Source organism: Macrobrachium nipponense, chromosome 43 (assembly GCF_015104395.2).
Source record: "Macrobrachium nipponense isolate FS-2020 chromosome 43, ASM1510439v2, whole genome shotgun sequence".
In the NCBI taxonomy this organism is placed as follows: domain Eukaryota; kingdom Metazoa; phylum Arthropoda; class Malacostraca; order Decapoda; family Palaemonidae; genus Macrobrachium; species Macrobrachium nipponense.
In genome coordinates, this window is record NC_061104.1 from 6034832 (window position 1) to 6042620 (window position 7789).

Sequence of the window (7789 nt, forward strand, 5' to 3'; positions counted from 1 at the left end):
AGGGGCACCAAAATAGCGATACCTGTCCAGGGATAATATTAAAGATGAATGCGCTTGGATTTCTGCCTATCACTTTACTGTGGTATTTGCTCATTTAATGAAGTCACGTGCATCTACTGGGATTTTTAAGCATATAAGTATATATTAAGAACTGTGTTAAGTGAAAATAATAAAAACATAAGACCTACAGCAGCCTTACAAAGAAAAAAAAAGTAACTGATAATGTTCTGTTTAACAAATATGGTAGCGAGAAAGGTAAGGAAATGCCTTACACCACATGTGAAAGAAAGAAGAAATAACTTGGCAAGTGGGTAGGAGGTCACAGGAAAGGCAAACCCACAGTCTTGCAGCTGATGGAATGTCCGACACTTGACTGTGAGTCAGGAAACCAAACCCCTGCCAGGAATGAGGATACCCCCAAGTGTAGTTGTTCAAATTAAACCGGAGGAAATTACAGTGAAGACTATGCCTTTTTACGTAGCTAACCAAGGAACGAGCACAATGCTTCATCACACACTAAACGCTAGGTACACAAGGGAAACTGGTTTAAAACTCGTACAATAAACATACACCCTTGCTAAAAACATGTCGGATCAATAGTGTTTTTAATGTATCTTATCATATGATAAATATATAGACATTGGATATACGAAAAGGGACACTTAACAGTCGTATATTTATTGAAATACTGTGCTGAGTAGGCATTTACAGGGAAAGACCCACAATTTGATATATAAGATTTTCAAATAGCACATGGCTGTAGGCGAAAGAAACGTAATGAGTCATGATGAAATATACATTGCGAAACCATTCATTCACTAGCTACGATATATACTAATGATACAACCACTCTAAGCAATATATAACGAAAGGAAGTCAGTGTGATAAACGTTATAGAAAGCAATGGATTAACTAATCCCTTATTTTTCAGGGACGTCAATTACACGATCATAGAAAATCTGGACACATGTATAGGATTTACAAACGATCGTCTGAAAACTGTTGTCTTAATTATATTTAAGAGATGATACAATATATAGAATATATCCAATAAAGTTAGGGCATCTTAGTAAAACAAAATAGTACACTATTTAGGTGGTGTAGTAACAAGGTTAGTTGTATTGATTTAACTAAAATGTAATAGAATTCAAACAATAACAGTAACTTTGTATCCCGAGTATATGAAAATGATCGCCCTGTCTAAGCAGATGGTAAGAAAAAAATTAGATAACTAGAAACGAATGAGAATCCAACTCTGGATATCTGTAGCAAATTTAAAAAGATACGAGAAAACATCGGGCAACGGGTATGATAAAAACGAAATAGACAATGAGGCAATATTATTAAGCAGAACCAGACCAAATACGTTATGATTAAATAGAAGGAAATGACTGAAAGGTGAACAACTAGAATGTCTACAAAGTGAAAGAAAGAAAAAAAAAGAATTAAATCTTTATTACCCGGCATAAAACACCACTGGGGTAGTTGTTGTAATTCTAAACAGATGAGACCGAATTGATAAGTAATACTTTCCTTTTTGCTGAAAAATTGAGAAAAATTCTTCAAAATAGAAGAATTTGTCAAAAGTACACGGAACTATAGGGAAAATTAAAAAACCTAATACGTACACAGCCAAATTAGAACAAAGTGGGAAGCCGTTACATAGGGATGAAGCTATAAATACTACTATAATACTCGTACCAGATCTTACAACGAGGACAAACTTTTGAAATATTGTTTATATTACATTAGGTGACCACTTTTTGAGCCGTATGGTAAGACAGAAAGGCTAGCATTTTTTTTATTGGGCTGATACCTTGAGTAGATTTCTTGAAACTGAACGAGATTAGCATACTACTAGGCATTTCCTAAACGTAAAAGTACTAGTAGTAGTACTAGCTAGGTATCTACCTAGTAGGCTACCTAGCCTAGTATCAGTAGCTAGCTACTACCTACCTACCTATTTAGGACTAGGTATAGGGCTAGGTACCTAGGTATGTATGCACACAGGAAGTAGATATATAGTATAGCCTATAGGTACTACTACCTATAAGCAGCAGTTGTTGAAGTATCATTAACTAGGGTAAAAAACCACATGGTACAGGGGTGGACCATGTACGATCAATGTGTACAACCCCCAAAAAAGTACATTATAACGCGTCCTGACATCGGAGATGGGCATCAGTCGCGACTTGTTGGTGAGAAACGGAGCTAAAGACCCCTACTCCAGTGTCAGGATGCGTTATAATGTACTTTTGTTCCGATACGTAATACAAACCATCGGTCCTTTAACAATAGGAAGTAGCTAGCGGCAGCTGGAACGGTCGTAAGCTTCGAACAAGGGGAGAACGGTAGTTAACTGCTTGTCCGACAGTCGCGCGCCGCGCGACTGGGAGGTAAACAAATCACTTTTGCTTTCGGCCGCGGGTGTGAAGGACGTGTTCGTCATCGCTCTCTGCCCGCTTCATCGTCGTATGCTTTGTTTATATTGTGTTTTCTACTAATGGTTTGTTTGACTTGAAAATGAAACTGTAAGTACACTGTTTTCATTTTCATTACTTAATTATGAACCAACATGGAGTTATCGCCGTAGATGCGGCGATTTCCTCTCTTTTCATGAATTGAACCCTTGAATTATGCCTCGGTGCCGAGGGCGGGCGCGCTCGCACCGAGTCATGTATTGTGGGCGAAAGTGTGTAATTGAAAATGTAAGTACTCTTTTCATTATATGTTTGCCCTGTGCGTTCGTTACCGAGAGTGTGTTTGCGCTCGGCACGAGCCTTTTAATTTTGTATAATAGAATGCAATGAAAGGGGATTCGCAATTTGCATATTCTTTCATTTTCATTTCTATTGCATTTTTTGAAATTTATGATCAATTTTCAATTTGGATAATTTCCCGTTCTTACCCGGGAATTGATCCTTACGTTTTTTTTATGTGAAAATGAAATCGCAAGTGCAGTATTCTGTTTCATTTTCATATATATTTTATGATAGCATCATATTATTGGATCAAGTTTCCGTTCTTACCCGGGAATTGATCTTTTCCCCTTTAAGTTCTATGAAGTGAGGGCAGTATTCTGTTTCATTTTCATATTACTTTTCACTGCTGTGCGGGGGTAGGGGAAGCGAAGGTCTGCCAGGAAGTCGTCGGAAAGCTCTCCCGCGACTCCCTTGGTATCCGATTCTTCGTCTTCCTTCCTGCCCCCCGCTCAGCTTTTTCGTTGTATTTTGTATTTGGGGTCTTCCTCCGTTCGTTCGGGGTGGGGCATGTTTCTTCCCCCCGTGCGTGAGGGAACCCCTCTTACTAATCTATCTATGTTACCGCAGGGTGCTACATCCGTGGGAGACGACCTTGGACAGGTATGGACCACCGCGGAGGCAGGGCGTGCCTAGCATCCACGGGCTGCTGCAGCGTCTAGCGAGGTCTGGGGCGGTCTCCACTACTACCACGGCCGCTTATGCTGCTCCCCCCCTCCTGGTCTACACTCCCCATGCTGTGTCGATGACAGCCGTCTGCCGCTACTAGGGCCGCAGCTACCGAGGTGGGGTTGCCGCGCCGCCGTTTTCTTTTTCGTGTTGCCTGCCCCAGACTTCCCGCTGTTCAGCAGCTCGCCCCGGGACCGGGCGCCAGGACCCAGGTTCCGCTGGCTGCCGATGATTCTACGAGGCGATCGCTGGGCCTGGCCGTACCTGCCGCTGATGTGTTTTTTTTCCCGCTGTTTTTGGCTTTGGCTGTCCCTTCTGGGTCTACCAGCTGCCGCTGTTCCTGCCGCTCCTGAGCTGGTTGCTGTTCCTGTCGCTCCTGGTTCCTGTGCCTGTCCATGCTGGGTCCTGGCCCACGGTGTGTCTTCCCCCAGTCCCAGGTCCTTCCGGACAGGTGCAGTCGGGCCGTGTTGCTTCGGCAATAGCCCCGGCTCCGGCCTGGATGGAGGACCTGACGAGGAAGAGGAGAAGAGGAAGCTGTCATCTTCGTCTTCATCGTCTGCTGCTGCCTCTTCCCCTTCGACTTCTAAGGCCCATAAGCCGAAGAAGAAGAAGGCTGCCTTCCCCCCTAAGAAGTCTCCTTCGGGAACTTCTAAGTGGCCCGTCCCACCTCGGTGGGACGGGGGGTCCTTCTGCTGGTCCTCCTGCTCCTTCCGGGATCTTGGGGCGGGGCCCCGTCTCCCTTCCGCAAGGAAGAGATAGACGGGGACCAGAGGAGTATCGGTTAGCTCTGGTACTTCCTCGCCTGGTGCTAGCGGCGATGCCGCTACGCCAGGTTCCGGCTCGGTCTCTCGTTCGCGAGAGATCCCGAGTGTACGTTCTCCCTCGGGAGACCGTGCAGCCAAGTTTCGGCGCCAGAGTTCGCTCGGCGCCAAGACGCGGCACGGAGCAGAAGGCTGGTGAGAGACGCTCAGGTGACTCTTGCCAGGCCAGCGGCCGCTCTTGCAGCGACCAGCTGGTAACCCGGGTTTTTTCCCCCTAAGAAGGCTCCTTCGGGACCTTCTAAGGGCCCGTCTCCGCTCCGGCGATTCGGGGAGCTCTTCTGCTGGTCCTCCTGCTCCCTCGGGAACAGGGCCCGTCTTTTCTTCTACCAAGGAGAAGAAGACGGGGACCAGAGGAGTACCAGCTTCGGCTGGCACTACCTCGCCTGGTTCTAGCGGTTCTGCCGCTAAACCAGGATCCGCCTCGGCTTCTCGTTAGCGAGAAGTACCGAGTGGACGGTCTCCCGCGGGAGACCGTCCAGCCAAAGTCTTGACGCCCAAGCTCGCTCGCTCGCCGTCAAGACCGAAGCGCGGAGCAGAAGACTGGCGAGAGTCGTGCAGACGACTCTCGTCAGGCCAGTGGACGCTCTCGCAGCGACCAGCTGGCTGCTCGGGTTGACGTGACGGTCGCTGACCAGCCACGAGTTGAGGCGAGGAAGGGGTCCCCGCGGCCGTCGGTACCAGCCACGGCTGGTACCAGCGGCTCGACGCGCCGAGAGGACGCTCGCCGGTCTCACCGCGACAGCGAACCTAGCAGGTCACCTGACGCCGCTCCCATCGGATCCATCGGGACGGGCGAAGATGGTAACCAGCAACAGCTCGCCTGACGCTAGAGATCAGCGTCGACGTTCTCAGCCGAGCCTCTCGCCCCAGGCGAGCGGCAAGGCTAGGCCTGCTGCTCGATCGCCACCGCGGGTTGACGATCAGCAGCAGCCCTCCAAGCACGCTGGTCCTGCCAGCGAGCTAGGGGGGGGCGTCAGGTCTGCCTCTCCTGTACTTCAACCTCCTCGGGCTACACCGGAGGAGCGAGGTAACCTATGAGTGATCGCGAGAGGTGCGCCGCTCGCGATCCCGCTATGACGCCGTATGGACCGGCAGGCAGCGGTTCTAGGACCGGACCAGGACATACGTGCAAGTAGCTGGAGGCGACCGTCAGGGGTCTGCCGCTTTTTCCTTCCTTCGGAAGGAGGAGTATCTCGGGATCTGTTCTTGTTGGAAGGACTGGACGGTCCTACTCCGCAAGAGCGCGGTTTACTCCCGAGATACAGAGGAGATTAACAGAAGTCATTAAGCTGATTCTCGTCAGCATAATGACCTTGCGGAAGGATTGCCGCTCCCACCAGCAGAGCCCACGTCTCTGCTCGAGTCGTTTTGGGGCCCGAGAGGGAACCCAAACCGACGGTGGGTCTGCCGCGATCGGAGCTTGCCGATTCTGGTCTCGAACCAGAGTCTCTCGTCTCCGACAAGAAGGCTCGCTCAGTTCTGGCCGGTCGATCAAGCTACTTCCACCTCCTCTACTGCGACAGCGGCGTTTCTACGTGTCTTCGGACACCGTATTTAAATACTCCTTCGGTCCTCCTGAGAGGTTTCGACCTCGACGAGGACTGGAATGAGTCGGAGGACGGTATCGGCTCTCCCCGTCAGGTGTCGTCAGCCACCCAGACGACGTTCACAGTGGCGGCAGACCCTTACCTACAGTGAGAGTTTCGTAACCCTCCGCGGGGGAAAACGTTTTCTCCTGACGATACGTATTTTCCCAGACTCTGAGAGACCAATCGCCGCAAGGCGATGGCTGCTCCTATTCTTCTCCAACTGCTAGTTCCCACTGGGAAGCGAGCGAGTATCCAATTCCTCCACCATTCCCTCTCTCCTTACGGCTACGAGGGAAAGGGGAGGGATCCTACAGAGATTTCTCTGTAGGATCCCACGTTCGGGACTGCGCTACCGGGGGGACCTTCGGTCCTACCTGACGTAAGCCCCGGTCGTTGAGGAGGGATCCTGCCCCATTCTCGATTTCTACGGGAATCGAGAGGACCAACCAGCCGATATCGTTTTGACGAATTCGGTGGGGGTTTCGCAGACTGCTTAGAATTCTAAGGAATTTCTAGCGCATTCAGAGTGTTCGAGTTTTTTTAACGATCTCCAAACACTAGGCGAGACCACGGTCTAAAGTGAGCGAGACGAGAATCCCCGATGTTACATGATAATCGGGAACCTCGCCTATGCTCGAATTCCTGGAATTTCTAGCATTGGGTAAGAAGACTGCTGATGAAAGAAACTATCTTACAGTAGGCGACCAACCTGGAATAGAGAAGATCGGACGGGAATATCCAGTTTGGCTGAAGAACTATCGTCTTAGTATTCTGTTCACCATTGAAGCTTTCCTTCGAGGAAGACTTCTCCTTCACTCTTTGATAGAGATCGAAGGTGGTCGATCTCCAATCCTTATTTTGTTTTCTTGAAGGAAAGAATTTAGGATGGAGATCGTTGTTCAGAATCCTACAAATATACTACGTATATTAACCTCGCGACATGATTCTACTAAGCAGTTGAATTGTCCGAGGGGTAGGCGCATATCCTAGTTTATCTACGGATTGCGACTTAGAAGAGAAGTATTCTAATTGAACTGCAACTCGGGGTTGCCTGCAACCTCCCAGGAGTTTTCAGTTTCAATTTTATATACTTATGGTTTTGTCACGACAACACCATTTCAACTTTTATATTTACCGCGAAATTCGTTTCGCCTAAATATAATTGCTCGAGCATATCTTTTATGCTCGGTAGTTCTAGCCGAACGCATTCCTTCATGGAATAATGGATTACATGGCAACTCAGGATGACGAGTCGGCGAGAGCTCAGGCTCAACTACTGCGTATTGAACTGCCTGACAGCAGCTCAGTATCAGCTGGGCCTCCGAGATGCACGGTCAGTTATGTCTCTCTCTCCCCTGGTTTGATTGACTACCGAACCGTATCTCTGCCCAACAATCATGGACTTAGGTCTCTGATTAATGGGGATTCTCGCAATAATGAAGGACCATTACTGCTGTGACGCTAGAGTCCATCGCCTTCGACATTGCGAGAATTTTCAATAGAGATATCTCTTGGACTCTTTTCATCTTTCTGTTACCGCACGGTAACAGAAGTCTGTACAAGTCTCCCGCTGCATCGCATGCGATAATGCGAATGATTTTGCAGACATCTGAGTTTGTCTTCAAAAATATCTCGTATTCGTAGGTGTACAATTGTTCATTGTTCAACCCGAATTACGAGATCTGTCAGAAGACATCGCCTACTCTCCGACCTGACAGCTCTACTTCCAAATGTTCAGCCCATGAGAAGCATTCTTCAGGCGGTTTTCCCCTGTGTTTTCATTACTGAAGAACGCCCCGCTTTCATTGCAACTACGACTTCTCACCGACAGCAATGAATAGCGGTTAGCGTTTTCAGTCATTTGTAAGCACAGGTTATGAATCTTGAGAATCCTTCTCTCGATTCGTCTGTGAAGACGTAGGTTGCATTCAATATCTACCTTCGTCTTCAA

At 48.2% G+C, this 7789-nt stretch overlaps 1 protein-coding gene across 1 annotated transcript in view; it reads left to right on the top strand.

The window, feature by feature from the left end:
- Positions 1-1651: 1651 nt before the first annotated feature.
- LOC135213787 (thyroid transcription factor 1-associated protein 26 homolog) overlaps positions 1652-7789 on the top strand; it is a gene marked incomplete at its 3' end in the record, with an annotated part of 99680 nt that continues 93542 nt past the window's right edge. Inside the window, exon 1 of the mRNA XM_064247914.1 lies at positions 1652-1775. The remainder of the gene's footprint in view (positions 1776-7789) is intronic.